Raw genomic sequence first — 16,668 nt, forward strand, 5'->3', positions numbered from 1 at the left:
AGTGGAATGATTCTGACAGTTTAGAGTTGTTTGTAGGGTGTATTAGTTCTCATCTTATGTCATCTATTGAACATAATAATTAGGTTGATGTTTCTACAAGAATGGCAGAGATTGGGGTTTGGGTCTATATCCAATGTGGGGGGGGACACCATGATCCTATGTTGCAATGGCCCCCCTATATGATCTCCTTACCTAAGCATGATGCAATTACTGTTCAATGAGGCTTCTTGGGCCAATCAAAATGTCCACATCAGAAAAAAATCAATATGGCATGATCCCAAGTGGTTCTTGATATGCTTGATTGGAAACTTTATTATACTAGCCTTTTTCCCCCATATCAGGACAAGAGGTTTGTGCTTACTGTAGCTGATACTCATTCAAGATGTAGCATTGCAGAGAAGTGTAGGTTAAGTCTGCTACCACAGCAGCATCCCTGACAGAACATATTTTTCTTTCTCATGGACACTTCTATACAATTGCTTCAGGACACCCATTTTGCCATGAAATAGGGCCCATCACCATCACATCTGCTGAGTTTCCCATCTTCCATACAATTTTCAGGAAGCTGATACCATTGAACAATAGAATGGACAGTGGCTTCATCATCATAACCCTCATTATCAGGGTTGAGCGTCCCACCTTCCAGAGGCTATATCTTTGATAAATCAGCACTATCCTAAGAAAGGGGAGGCTTCTTGGGTATGGTCTTCAGGAAAAAGGACTTACCAGATAAGAACAGATTACCTTTAGAAATAGTCCCAGTTAATTCTATCCTCTATGGGGAGCTGCCTGAGTCTATGCCTCCTTCAGAAGGGAAATGGGTCAACCTTCCCTTAACTGGCAGGTTTCTTTTCTTCCAAGATAGTATGGAAAGGGGAAGCTAGGTGGCATTGGCACAGTGGATTGAGCACCAGCCCTGGAGTCAGGAGGATCTGAGTTCAAATGTGGCCTCAGACACATAACACTCACTAGCTGTGTGACTCTGGACAAGGCCACTTAACCCCAATTGCCTCACAAAAAAAAAAAAAAAAAGATAATATGGAGAACTCCTTCTTAAAAAGGGCCTACAGGAAGAAAGGGCAATTTCTGGGATATACTTTGCTTTTTACAATAGGAATAGTTGAAATTGTCTTTAAAAAAAAAACATGATAAATAAGAATCCACTTATAAGAGATCAGCAAACTACATTTATTTTTGTATAGTCTAAGCTAAAAAATGTTTTTACATTTTCAAATAGAATAAAACCTTATTTAAAAATGTAAAACCACTCAACTTGTGGCTGTACAAAAGCAGGCAGTAGATCAAAGTGCCATAGTTTGCCAGTCTCTGACCTAGAAGGTGATCTTTTAGCTAACTTGGTGGTAATCTTAGGTCCCTTGATGACTGAGGAACACTGAATGGGTATGGTGTGAGTCTCAGTATCAGCTTAGGTCCCTGGATAGAATTCATGCAAGAGGCCTATCAACTCTTAGGTATCATGATACAGATGACTTAAATCTATGATGGGAAATGGAAGTATCCTGACATTGACTGTGCATCTGACCTTGGGGCTATTTCTGGTCATCATGGCTGGTTTTTTCATCAGGAGATATACTCTAAACTGCTCCTGACATTATACCTACAGTGCAGATCATTCTTTTTAAAAGACCTTTTGTACTGTTTTTAGCCTATTCTTTGTACTAAGCTCCTCCTCTGGTCAGAGTTACTTTAACATTATTTTTGTGATAGAAGGTCCACTAAAATATTTTTGGGACCTTGCCACCAACAAGTGGGATGTGGTAGGAGTATACCTGTTTTATGTAGGCTGGGCTCATCCTTTAAGAGGATAGGGAGGCCATTTGACCTTTTTTCCCCAAAAACATAAAAGGCCTAATCTACTGGGAATGCCTTTCTAAAATAGCATAACTCGTTACTAGAGGATGCAAAGATGGAAGGAGTAGCTGCTTTATATTAATTAATACCCTTTAACCTTGGGAATTCTATCAGTGTTTTCCTTTGTTATAAAGTAACTTTTATTATATTTTATGGTCCATGAGTATCTCATTGCATTCTAACCCCAAGTCTGAATCACTGGACTTAGTCAGATCTGACCAAGAATCCATGCATTTACTAAGATCATTCAAGGTTCGTTGATAGATGCAATTGTAGGGAACTCTGTTCAAGGACCTGTAATTATTAGCATCAAGCAAGGAATTCAACAGGGAAACGGACGCTTGCCAAAGGTGTTTGTCACTGTTATTGATGATTTCCTCCTCTACAAGCTCCTCAAGATGCCAACTGCATCAAGGTCCTGAACATATACCACATAATGAAGAAAAAAGAAAAAAACATTTATAAAGAATTTAATCACAAATATTGGCATGCTCAGAGCTATGTAATTGCACAGTGTTTACCCCAAGTCATAAAATGAAAGACAAAAAACATGAATGGTTTTCCACACAAATCTACTCCATTAATCTTGGAGACTAGGAACTGAAAAGACCAGAAAAATCAGAAGAGAATATGGAGATGGAAAAGGAATTATGGTAGAATCATAGAATTTGAGAAATGGAAAGGATCTCATTAGCCACATAAAACAAAAATCCCCATATAACATTCCTGACAAGTGATCACCCAGCAACTGCTTTAAAACCTCCAATGAGGGAGATCCTACCACCTCTCTCATTCTATTTTTGGATTGCTCTAATTGTTAGGAAGAAAAGAATGGAAATGAGGGAATGGACAAGTTGTAGAAGGCAGTCAAAAGATGAAATTAAGCTTTCCCCAAATAACTAATAAAGGTGTAATTTTCATTATTGTCTACTCTCTTCTACCTCAAGCTCTGACCTGTAGTTCCAGGATCTACGATACATTAAAATGGGAAACAAATCAATCTCATGTCATGTCACAGACAATGACATTAAGTCAACAAATGAATGTTATTCTATGACTGATGTTCATCAGTATTCTTCTTATATTGCTATAACTGTTCACACACACAGTTACTGGTTTTATTTACTAATCCAATAGTTGTTTTCCTTCCAATAATCTCTTCTTAGATTTTCAGAATTTTAAATTTGGTGTTTACTTGGGGTTTTTAAATTTATTGCTTTTATAGGGTTTTTTTGGTTGCATAGTTAATTCACCCATCTGTTCTTCTTTTTGTTGATGAAAGCTTTTGAAGAGGAAAAAAATTTCCCTTAAGGACTGCTTTTAGCTGCATCCCATAAGTATTGGTAAACTGTTTCATTATTTTTATATCCTTCAATGAAATTTTCCATTTTTTCTATGATTTATTTTCTGACCTATAAGTTTAGGATTATTTAGTTCCTAATTAATTTTTATTGTAGTGTGGTCAGTAAAAAAATGTTTAATATTTCTACTTTTCTGCATTTGTTTGTGGGGCTTTTATGCTCTTAATACACGGTCAGTTTCTGTAAACTTCAGCATAGTTGAAAAGTATATAAACTCCATTCTGTTCCCTAACCAACAGAGATCAATCATCTCTAATTTTTCTAAAGTTCTGTTCAGTCCTTAACTTCATTTTTATTTGGTTATATTTGTCTAGGTCTGAAAGGAGTACATTGAAATTCCCTACTATTATAATGTTAGGGTCTATTTCTCACTCCAATTATTACCTTTTAATATTTAGATGCTATGCTATTGTTGATTTACATTAAATATCAATTCATTCAATGTAGTTTCACTGCTTATCTTTTTATTATGTCTGTTTTTCTTGCAGTCTTTCCTGGAATCATGATTGCTACCCCTTATTTTGAGCTCATCTGAAGCATATTAGACTTTCATTTTAAGTCTGGATGAATCTTTGTTTCAAGTACACCATTTGCAAAATATTGTTGGACTCTGCTTTCTAATCTGTTATATCATCTTCAATATTATGGGTCAGTTAATTCACATTCGTAGTTGTAACTTCTACATTTCCCTTCATCCTGTCTTTTTGTATTATTTTGTCTTTGCACCCTCCACTTTAACAAAAGAGGGAAAAGAGAAGTTTGACTAACATTTGCAATTTTTAAGTGATCCATTGCCCCTCTTCTCTTCTCCTTTGACCTGTCCCTGATAACAGGTTTTTACTCTTTCCTTTTAATTTTGGCTTTCTGTTTCAGTCTGTTTTCCTTATGACCATCCCTCACCTACCTTATCCTCTCTCAACACCCTCCCCCATTTCCCTTTTGAGTTTAATGTATTTTTGCATCACAGTTTGTGTGTTCAACTTTTTTTGTCCAGTTCAGATGAAAGTGAATTTCATGGGGGGCCTACACACCCCACACCTTCCCCCATGTTTGTATATTTTTCATTTCATGCACTCTTCCTATTATATGATTGAGTTCCTGCCCTGTCTTCCTCATTTCCAGTATACTTTCCTTTCCTTCTCATTTTCTTTGTTTCTTAAGACCATTAGAAAAGACCAAATCTGTCCCTTCACCCTCTGGAGCCAACATGAGTCGACTGTGAAGAAGGCAGCACGAGTCATCATCGAGAAGTACTACACCCCCCTGAGCAATGACTTCCACACCAACAAGCATGTGTGCAAGGAGATCACCATCATCCCCAGCAAGAAAGCTCTGCAACAAGATGGCGGGCTACGTTACTCATCTGAAGAAGAGGATCCAGAGAGGCCCTGTGAGAGGTATCTCCATCAAACTGCAGGAAGAGGAAAGAGAAAGGAGGGACAACTACATCCCTGAGGTCTCTGCTTTGGATCAGGAAATCATTGAAGTGGACCCTGATACCAAAGAAATGTTGAAACTCCTGGACTTTGGCAGTTTGTCCAACCTGCAAGTTACCCAGCCTATAGCTAGGATGAACTTCGAAACATCAAGAGGAGCTGTTTAATATTTACTTTTGCCTTCTTTCCAATAAACTTGAGAACCCCTCCCCCCAAAAACAGAAAAGACTAAAACCACAACCCCTCAGGCACTCTGCCTGTCTAATTTATCATGACCTTTGAAGGCATTAGGATTATGAGAAGACTCCTGATTTTTTTTTTCTTATTAGCATGTAGAGTTCTTAATCACAGAGTCCTTTCCAAAATTCAAATATATTTAGGTTTCTCTATTTCTCAACTCCTGCATTTGCATTTCAGAGTATCTGTTCAATTCTCTCCTTTTCATCAGGAATGCTTTGAAGTTCTCTTTTATAGAGAGTCTATTTTTATCCTGTAGAATTATACTTAAGTTTTGCCCAATAGATAATTTTTGGTTGTAAGCCTTTATCTACTGCTTTTTGGAATACTGTACTGTATTCTAAGCTCTCCTCTCATATACAGCATAAAGTTCTAAGTCTTTTGTGATCCTGACTGTGGTTCCTTGGTACTTGAACTTTTTCTCTTTGTTATATTTCTTTTTCTTTGACCTGGAAGCTTTGGGTTTTAACTATAACATTTTGGAGTGATTGCTTTTTCTGGTTTCTTTCAGCAAGTGATGGGTGTATTCTTCATATTTTCATTTTTTGATGTGGTTCTAATAAATCTGGGCAATTTTGGTTTATGACTCCTTGAATATGCTATCCAGGTCTTTTTTTCCTCATGGGAGTCAGATGATTCTAAGATTATCTCTCCTTGATCTCTTTTTCAGGTACTTATTTTTAATAGTATATACCTTATATTGGATTTTTTTCAATCTTTTGATTTTGTGTTCATTTTTCTTTCTGTCTCATGGAAACATTTTTTTCCTGTTTAGTGCATTCTAAATTTAAAGGAGTTCATTTCCTGGGTAAAAGTTATCATCACCCATTCTAAGGTATTAATTTTTCTTGCCATTTTTTCCTACCTAACATTTCCTTTAACATTTTATTTTATAACTCATTTCATTTTTTCTAGATGCTAATGTGGCTCTTGTAGTGAGGACATGTTTCTCTCTTAGGCTATATATCTGGACTTGTGGAATTACTCTTTTCATCTAAGTTTTGGTCTTTTTTTTTTTTTTTGGTCTTCTCTCATTTCAAGCAATTTCCTTATTATGTTTGGCATTTTCTTCTCTTTACTCTTATCTTCAGCCTCAATATATGGATTGAAGTTTTGTGTTAGAGTTCAAGTCTGCTTTTTTCCATACTCTCTTGGATAGCAGTGACTGAAACTAGGTCCTGCCTTTTTCAGGAATCACCTGATTTTGTCTCCTGCCATGGTTGGACTGTGAACTCAAAAGCAGGAACTCTCTCTTGCCTTTTTTTTTTTCTTTTTGTATCCCTAGTGCTTAGCACAGTGCCTGTCACACAGCAGGTACTTAAATGCTTGTTCACTACCCACCTCTAGAGAGGTGACAAGTTAAGAGTGAAGATCAAGATCTTTTTTGGGGAGGACACATCAATACAGAAGTTTGTTTTGCTTAGCTATGTGTTTGTAACAGGGTTTTGCTTGTTTTTTGCTTTGTCCAAAAAAAGCAAGGGAATGAGGAGTGGAGGAAGATAAAGTGGATCTTTGTAAAAATAAAATATTTAATTTTTTAAAATTTTCAAATAAATGTTTGAGTAATTCACGTACAGGCTGCTAGGGTACTGGATTAGGCATGGTCTGCTGGTTGCTGCCTTAGTCCTGTCCCCTGTACCTAAGGTTCCAGAGTCATCCTGCATTAGGTGCTACTCAGGCCATGGGTCCTCCTGTGGGAATGAAGTGCTTACGTGCTTTACCTCCTACGTTATCCTGGCTTGCCTCTGCTTAGAGCTCAAAGTCTTACAGTGGTTGAAGGAATTTATACCTGATTCTCTATATTTCATTGTTCCCTCTGGTACTTTTTCCCCGATCTTTTAACATTTTTATTTAAAGTTTAGGGTTTCAAATCTATCCTTCCCTCCTCCCCACCCCCCAGCTCAGCAGTAAGCAATGAGATATAGGTTACACATGTTGCAATTATGTGAAACATTTCCATATTAGTCATTTTGTACAAGAAGACTCAAAAGAAAAAAAATTAAAGAAAGTGAAAAATAGCATGCTTCAGTCTATATTCAATCAATATCAGTTCTTTCTTTGGAGGTGGATATTATGCTTCATCATTAGTCTTTTGGGATTGTCTTGGATCATTGTGTTGCTAATTCACAGTTCTCCATCAAACAATATTGCTGCTACTGTGTACAATGTCCTCCTGGTTCTGTTCACTTCGCTATGCATCAGTTCATGTAAGTCTTTCCAGGTTTTTCTGAAATCATCCCTTACAGCACAATAATATTCCATTAAATTCATGTATCATAGCTTGGTTAGCCATTCCCCAATTGATGGGCATCCCTTTGATTTCCAGTTCTTAGCCACCACAAAAAGAGCTGCTATAAATATTTTTTATACAAATAGGTTCCTTTCCCCTTTTTTTTTTTTTTGATATCTTTGGAATATAGACCTAGCAGTGCTATTGCTGGATCAAAGGGAATGCACAGTTTTATAGCCCTTTGGGCATAGTCCCAAATTGCTCTCCAGAATGGTTGGATCAGTTCACAACTCCACTAACAGTGCATTAGTGTCCCAATTTGACTATATTCCCTCCAGTATCCAACATTTTCCTTTGCTGTCACATGAGCCAATCTGATAAGTGTCAGATGGCACCTCAGAGGTGTTTAAATTTGCATTTCTCTAATCAATAATGATTTAAAGCATTTTTTTCAAGTAACTATAGATAGCTTTGATTTCTTTGTCTGACAGTTGCCTGTTCATATCCTTTGACTATTTATCAATTGGTGAATAACTTGTATTTTTATAAATTTGACTCAGTTCTCTATATATTTGAGAAATGAGATCTTTATCAGATACTTGTTGAAAATCCCCCCCCGGCTTTCTGATTTCCCTATAATTTTGGTTGCATTGTTTTTTTTTTTGCGAAAACTTTTCAATTCTATATAATCAAAATGATCAATTTTACATTTTGTAATGCTCTCTATATCTTCTTTGGTCCTAAATCCTTTCCTTATTCATAAACTTGACAGATAAACTATTCCATGCTCTCCTAATTTGCTTATAGTAGAACCCATTATGTGTAAATCATGTATTTATTTTGATTTTATCTTGGTATATGATGTGAAATGTTGGTCTATACCGAGTTTTTGCCATACCATTTTCCAGTTTTCCCAGCAATTTTTGTCAGATAATGAGTTATTGTTCCAAAAGCTCAGATCTTTGGGTTTAGCATATATGAGATTAATATGGTTATTTACTATAATGTAATTTGTACCTAATGTATTCCACTGATCCACTATTCTATATCATAGCCAGTACCAAATTGTTTTGATACTTAGCACTTTATAATCCAATTTGAAATCTGGTATGGCTAGAACACTTTTCATTTTTTTCATTGATTCCCTTGATATCCTTGAGCTTTTGTTCTTCTAGATAAATTTTATTATTTTTCTAGCTCTATAATTTTTTGAGTTTGATTGGTATAGCACTGAATAGATTAATTTAGGTAGAATTGTCATTTTTATTATATTGGCTTGGCCTACCCATGAGCAATTAATATTTTTCCAGTTGTTTAGATCTGACTTTATTTGTGTTAAGTGTTTTATAGTTGTATTCATATAGTTCCTGGCTTTGTCTCGGCAGGTAGACTCCCAAGTATTTTGTATTGTCTATAGGTATTTTAAATGGAATTTCTCTTTCTATCTCTTGCTGCTGGACTTTGTTGGTAATATATAGAAATGCTGATGATTTATGTGGGTTTATTTTGTAATCTGTTACTTTGCGAAAGTTGTCAAGTAGTTTTTTAGTTGATTCTCTAGGATTTTCTAAGTATACCATCATATCATCTGCAAAGAGTGATAATTTTGTTTCTTCATCGGTTATTCTAATTCCTCTAATTTCTTTTTCTTCTCTTATTGCTATAGCTAACATTTGTAATACAGTATTAAATAACAGAGGTGATAATGGGCATCCTTGCTTCATCCTTAATTATATTGAGAAGGCTTCTAGCTTATCCCCATTACAGATAATGCTTACTGGTGGTTTTAGATAAATACTATATATCATTTTAAGGTAAGCTCCATTTATTCCTATGCTCTTTAGCGTATAATAGTAATGAGTGATATATTTTCCAAAGGCTTTTTCTGCATCTATTGAGATAACCATATGATTTGTTGGTTTTGTTATTGATATGGTCAATTATGCTATGTTTTCCTAATATTGAACCAGTCCCATATTTCTGGTGTAAATCGCACCTGGTCATAGTGTATGATCCTTGTAATATATTGCTATAATCCCTTTGCTAGTATTTTACTTAAAATTTTTGCATTGATACTCATTAGGGCAATTGGTCTATAATTTTCTATCTCTTGGCTATTCCTGGTTTGGGTATCAGCACTACATTTGCATCATAAAAGGAATTTGGTAGGACTCCACCTATTTTTCCAAATAATTTATATAGTATTGTTCTTTTAAATCAGGCCTGCACAACCTGCAGCCCACGGGCAAATCCAAAGGATTTCCTCTACATACAAAGTATGTTTTCCTCTACATGTTTCATGTTGCCACCTGAAATCCTCTGGTGTGTTATAAGCAGCCCAAAGGCCACAGGTTGTGCAGCCTGTTTTAAATGTTTGGTAGAATTCTCTTGTGAATCCATCTGGTCCTGTGTTTGTTTTTTTCCGTTAGGAAGTTCCTTGATGACTTTTTCAATTTTTTTCTAAGATTGGCGTATTTTATTTTTTCTGTTAATCTGGGTAATTTATATTTTTGTAGATATTCATCCATTTCATTTGGATTATTAAACTTATTGGCATATAATTGGGCAAAATAGCTCCTACAGTTGTCTTAATTTCCTCTTCATTGGTGGTGAGTTCACTCCTTTCCTTTTTCATACTAGTAATTTGGTTTTCTTCTTTTTTTTAAATCAAATTAACCAATGATTTATCTATTTTATTGGTTTTTTTTTTCATAAAACCAGTTTCATTTTATTAGTTCAATGATTTTCTTTCAATTTTATTAATCTCTCCTTTGATTTTTCAGGATTTCCAATTTGGTGTTTGAGGATTTTTAATTTGTTCTTTTTCTAGTTTTTTTTTAGTTGAATGCCCAATTCATTGATCTGCTTTTTCCTCTATTTTATTGATGTAAGCAATTAGGTTTCCCCTATGTACCACTTTCGCTGCATCCCATAAATTTTGGTATGTTGTCTCACTGTAGTTGTTTTAATGAAATTATTATTTACTCACTTGTTTTTCAGGATTACATTATTTAATTTCCAATTAATTTTTAATCTCCTTCCACTGTCCATTATTGAATTTTTATTGTATTATGATCTGAAAAAGATGTGTTTACTCTTTCAACTTTTCTCCATTTGGTTGGGAGGTTTTTGTCCTAATACATGGTCAATTTTTGTGTAGGTACCATGTACTGCTGAGAAAAAGATATATTCTGTTCTATCCCCATTCAATTTTCTCCAGAGGTCTATCATATATAACTTTTCCAGAATTTTATTCACCTCCCTAACTTCTTTCTTATTTTTTGGTTAGATTTATCTAGTTCTGAGAGGGGAAAGTTGAGGTCCCCCACTACTATAGTTTTATTATCTATTTCCTCCTGTAACTCATTCAACTTCTTAAAACATTTAGATGCTATACCATTTGGTACATATATGTTTAGTAATAATATGACTTGTCTATGGTACCTTTCAGCAAGATAATTTTTTTTTATCTTTTAATTAGATCTATTTTTGCTTTTGCTTTGTCTGAGATCATGATTGCCACCCCTGCTTTCTTTGCTTTAGTTGAAGATTAATAAATTCTGCTCCAGCCCCTTACCTTTGCCCTGTGTATGTATGTCTGCTTCAAGTGTGTTTCTCATAAACAACATATTGTAGGATTCTGGTTTTTAATCCATTCTGCTATCCACTTCCATTTTATGGGTGAGTTCATCTCATGCACATTTATAGTTATAACTGTGTATTTTCCTCCATGCTGTTTTTTGCTTGTTTATCCTCCTTTCTTACTCCACCATTTCCCTCCTCTAAAGTGTTTTATTTCTGATCACCCCCCCACCATACCCTCCCTTTTATTCAGTCTCCCATCACCCTTCTATTATCCCTGTCCCTTTTTATTTCCTTATATGGTAAGATAGATTTCTATATCCAGCTGAGTGTGTTATGTCATTCCCTCTTTGAGCCAATTTTGATGAGAGTAAGGTTTTGCTTTGCTTACCACACCACCCCCATCTTCTCCTCCATTATAATAGCTTTTTCATGCTTCTTTTTTCGTGGGATAATTTAATCTCCCACTTCCTTCTTCTAGTGCAGTTTTCTTTCTTACCTCTTTGTTTTTTTGGGGGTATTATCTCATCATTATCTCACATGTACTTTGATACATGTAGACATGTATCCCTGTCTACATATCCTCCTAATTGCTCTTATAGTAATAAAGTTGTTGAGCTACACAAATATTATCTTGCAATACAGAAATATAAACAGTTTAACCTAATTGAATTTGTTTTCTCCTTCTTGTTTCTTTTTTACCTTTTTATGTTTCTCTTGAAATCTTGCATTTCAAGGTCATATTTTTTATTCAGCTCTGGTCTTTTAATTAGAAATGCTTGAAAACCCTCTATTTTGTTAAACGTCCATCCCCCGCCCCCCCTTCTCCTGAAAGATTATATTCAGTTTTGCAGGTAGATGATTCTTGGTTGTAATCCCAACTCCTTTGCCTTCTGGTATATCACATTCCTGATTCTTTAATGTGGAAACTGCCAAATTCTGTGTAATCCTGACTGTAGCTCCATGATATTTGAATTGTTTCTTTTTGGCTGCTTGCGAATACTTTCTGCTTGATCTATGAGCTCTGGAATTTGGCTATGATGTTCCTGGGAGTTTTCATTTTGGGATCTCTTTCAGGTGGTGATCGGTGGATTCTTTCAATTTCTATTTTGTCTTCTAGTTCTAATATATCAGGGCAGTTTTCTTTGATAGTTTCTTGAAAGTTGTCCAGGTTTTGTGTGTGTGTGTGTGTGTGTGTGTGTGTGTGTGTTTTTAATCATGGTTTTCAGATAGTCCAATAATTCTTGTATTATCTCTCTTGGATCTATTTTCTAGGTCAACTGCTTTTCCAATGAGAAATTTCACATTTTCCATTTAACTTTTAACAAAATGTCTCACAGTCATTAGTTTCCATTTGTTCCAATTCTAATTTTTAAGGAACTACTTTCTTCAGTGAGCTTTTGTACTTCCTTTTCCATGTGGCCAGTATTTTTTAGGGAGTTATTTTCCTAAGTACATTTTTGTTTCTCTTTCCCCTGCTATTGACTTTTTCATGATTTTCTTGAATTACTCTAATTTCTTTTCCCAATTTCTCTTCTACTCTAATGTGTTTTTAAAACTCTTTTTTAAGCTCTTCCAGGAATTCTTTTTGGGCCTGAGACCAAATTACATTTTTCTTTGTGAGGATTCACATGTAGCCATTTTGACATGATCTTCTTCTAAGCGTATGCCTTGAGCCTCCCTATCATCATAGTAACTTTCTACAGTCAAGTTTTTTTTGTTGTTTTTGCTCATTTTCTGACTTTTTTGTGACTTAGTGTTTTTATGAGAGTTGGGCTCTGGTCCAGCACTGTCCCAAGATTTTTGTGCTAGGGTTCTGGGTCTTACTGCTGGCTTTTACTGGGCTTTAGGGTTCAGCTGCTTGCTTTTTCTGGAGGGTACTCCCTTCTGGCTTGTACTGGGGTGGGGGTGTGGGGGTGGGGGAAGGTGTGGAAACTCCCTGTTGGCTTCACCTTGGTGTGGGATATAGCTGCTGGTCTGCTCCAGGAGTGGGGCATTGCTGCTGGGTTGCTTTGGTCACAGTCTTTCTGGTGGCTGGCTCTGGAGAAGGGATCTTGTTGTTGTCTGCCCCAGGGGTGGGGTCTTGCTGCTGGGTTGCTATGGAAACAGGGACGCTGCTTGTAGGCTCCAGGGATGGGGTCTCTCTGTTGGCCAGCCCTGGGGTCAAGGCCTTGCTTGGTAGCTTGTGCTGGGGGTTGAGTCACTGAGATGGGGCCTTGCTATGCTGCACAGACTGCTCAGTTGCCTAGGGGGCTGCTGGTTTGCAGGAGAGTGGGGCCTGGCTGGTGGATGGCTCCAGGCCCCCTGCTGTGAGGCTGGCTGCTGCTGCTGCTGCTGAGACAGACCTTTCCTCCTGTGCTGATAAGTTGCTTCCCTGCTCCTAGATAAATTCTGGGGCAGTTTTCTAGTTGTTTGGAGTGGAATTTGGGAGGACTTCAGAGTGTTCCTTCCTCATTCCATCATCTTGGCAGCTTAAGTTGTGAAACCCCTCTGGTGCTTTTTAAAGGCTTTTCAGGGATCTAGGCTCCTCTAGGTCCACACACTGCCATCTTCCCTTACCTGCTTCTGTAGGTCCATATTTATCCTTAACACACTGGTTTATTTAGCAGAATGTTAAACTGACTGATGCTTTTGTCACTTTAGGGGTATTTAGTATTTTTTCTTTTACATTTACCACTAAAGCCTTATACTCTGATGCTTTATTATGGAAAATGGGTGACATCAGGTTCTCAGAGAAGTACGATAAGTCCCGATATCATAGGCCCAGCACTACATTTGTTGAAGAATCAGCCTAACGAGGGGCAGCTAGGTGGCGCAGTGGATAGAGCATCGGCCCTGAAGTCAGGAGGACCTGAGTTCAAATCTGGCCTCAGACCAAACACTTGTCATTTACTAGCTGTGCGACCCTTGGCAAGTCACTTAATCCCAATTGTCTAAAAACAAAAAACAAACAAAAAAGAATCAACCTAACGAAATCATAGAGGCTTGTTACCAGATTGTCCACATTGAATTTTTTGGCTGTAGCAACTTTTATTCTTTTTTTTTTTGCTTTTTGGTGAGGCAATTGGAGTTAAGTGACTTGTGCAGGGTCACACAGCTAATGTCATGTGTCCGAGGTCAGATTTGAACTCAGGTCCTCCTGACTCCAAAGCTGGAGCTCTATCTACTGTGCCACCTAGCTGCCCCTATATAGCAACTCTTCAAGACCGTTTGTCTGAAGCGATATCAGTTTTTTATCTTGATTGATGAGAGGCTACTCACACCAATTAAATCACAGGTTCTTTAAATAACATAAGAAAGGGACATTTTTGTGATTTAAAATTAGCCCTCGCAACTAAAAAGACAAGCAAAATTTATTACTATCTTAATATACCTACAACATATCCTAATATTTTAAAAATTCTGTAATACCAATAGTGGCCATTAGGTTAAGCAACAAATCTATTAGGTTGAAAAGTATTCTCATGTGGGAAATTGGCTAGTATAGATTACAGTTAGTTAACATACTTTAGGAATTACACCACCAGAAGGTTTGGGACTTCCGTGCCAAGGCTGGGTAGGGGAAAGACTTCAGCCATTTATGAGGCTTTATTAGAGTAGGTCAGATAACAGGTGCTGTTGTATATTTCCAATGATATTCCTATCAGTGATGGCTTGCATTTGGCATCATCTTCCTTACTTGTGGCATGTGTTATCTTATCTATGAATCTTGGTTGGGACACGTGATTTCACTGTTGCAGACATCCCTGATGAACAAATTCTCCCTCTATCAAAGAAGACAGTCAACTGTTCTGCAACGTTTAGTACAGAGTTGTCTGAGGTTAAGTGAATTGCTTAGGGTCACACATGCCAGTATGTGTCAGAGGTAACACTTGAACCCAGATCTTGACTTAGTTCAAATCTCTACCAATGTATTATGCTGCCTTTCTTGGTACATATTGCTGAAGGTGATTTAAAGCTTTAAATTAAGTTCATAAGAAAATGGGTCACAGTCATTTGCTTCTATTTCTTGTTAAGGGATCTAATTTCTTTTTCTCCAATTAGCTTCACAACTTCATGTATTTATACATCTTTGGTTAATGTTCAACACAAAGGTCTAGCAGCTATGAAGTAAGTTCTTTAGGAATAAATAAAAGCCTCCAAAGGCTCACAAGGCAATCTTTTTAAAAAATTGTTATTATTATTATTATTTTAGGCAATTGGGGTTCAGTGACTTGCCCGGTGTCACACAGCTAGTAAGTGTCAAGTGTTTGGTCTGACGCCACATTTGAACTCAGGTCCTCCTGACTTCAGGGCAGGTGCTCTATCTACTGCGCCACCTAGTTGCCCCCTCGAAAGGCAATCTTGAAGTCTATATTGCTAAACCCCAGAGACTGAATCCACTGAATGATTTTGCTGTTTTGCCTCTCTTTCTAAACCTGAATAACCAATTAGTCAAATGAGCTCACTGGAGGTCTAGGGTTAGATAAGTTATTATCTTTATTCTTTCTTGTTTTTGGAAAAACTTAAAATATAATGAGTTTGCTGACCTCACATCAGGGTTCATAACACAGATCTTATGAAGGAAATATCAAGAAAAAAATTCATCCTATACATGTAGCTAAAAGTTTAGATATGGTAAATTTGAAAAATGTAAACCAAATGAAACGTACTTAGCTAAATGAGATATTGATTCAGAGTCATGAATACTAGAAAGCCTTGATACCAGAAACATTTGGTCAACATACATCTTTATAAAAAATTCAAGGCAGGGATAAAACAAAAGTATAACTCTTAACTAAAGGTTTAAATTTCAGCTGAATAAACACTTTACTGCAATTACTTAAATACTACTTATACATTTACTGTTTTAGGGCACCACATAGAGCATGTACAGCATGATCACTAAAATAAGCAAAGCCAGCCTAACAAGCAGGAATACATAAAATGAACAGAACAAGGTAGATATTAGTGGGCTCGTTTCCACTTGGCTCTGTTTAGAAGTAAAATAGAAGACAGTAAAAATCTATCTCAGACACTTCTCATCCAATTGATTTTGATAGGGTATCTTCCATAAAGCTAGGGGGACAGAAGATCGGCAAGGAATCTTTTACCCATCACAACACCACCTTCTGTACCAGGAGTGACTTTAGATGTGTCAATCATCTGTCCTCTACATAGCTGATCTATGTAGGTGTACTGAAGATAAAGATGTGTTTCCCAGAAAATTGAAATTAGGTACTACTCTGGAAAAGCAGTAGAATGAGAAGGGTGGTAAAAAGAGTGGGGTGAAAAAGGGTGGAAAGAAGTGGGGTAGAGAAGAGGGGTGAAGAATGGGTAACTGAGTTGGACATTAACAATTTTGAAGTTTTAAATATTTAGTTTCAAGGATTTTACAAAGCAAGTGAGTAGCCTATGAAACAAAGCTCTCTTCTCGAGTGCTTAATCCCATGTAATGCCAAGAATCTAAGAGCATTAAGTGACCCAAAACACCAATATCATATATGTCCAGGCCAAAGTGGAACTGTTTGCCCAAGAAATATACTGTGATTGAGCACATGTGGAGTGTCTTCTCTGCCAAACTGACTCTTTGTAGTAATAGGATCCAAAGAAACAAAAAAAGAGGACAGATTTTTATCATTCATTGTCCTTTAACCTTCAGGAACATCAACATAAGCAGTTCTAACTCAAAATAGAACAAACTGCTACAAGCCAGGAACTGTTGGAACCAAGATTTCCTATATATACTATTTAAAAGGACTACAAACTGTTCTTTTGGGTGTCATTTCTTTAATATATAATTTTATTTCTGGTTATAGAAACAAATGCTAAGAGGAGAAGCAAAACCTCTCCCAACCACATACATCAATTTTAGATAACAGATAACAGAACAGTTAAAATAAATGAAAAAAAGTAGAAATTTTAAACTTTGTTATAGCTTTAAAACATTAACGTCTGATACAATTAGAAA

The 16,668-nt window shown here is 36.5% G+C and overlaps 1 pseudogene; it reads left to right on the forward strand.

Annotated features, from left to right (window-relative positions):
* The first annotated feature begins 1,403 nt into the window (after positions 1-1,403).
* Positions 1,404-4,836, forward strand: LOC114052170 (annotated as a pseudogene).
* Positions 4,837-16,668: the final 11,832 nt, after the last annotated feature.

Source organism: Vombatus ursinus, unplaced genomic scaffold (assembly GCF_900497805.2).
Source record: "Vombatus ursinus unplaced genomic scaffold, bare-nosed wombat genome assembly UNPS02014807.1, whole genome shotgun sequence".
NCBI classification, from domain to species: domain Eukaryota; kingdom Metazoa; phylum Chordata; class Mammalia; order Diprotodontia; family Vombatidae; genus Vombatus; species Vombatus ursinus.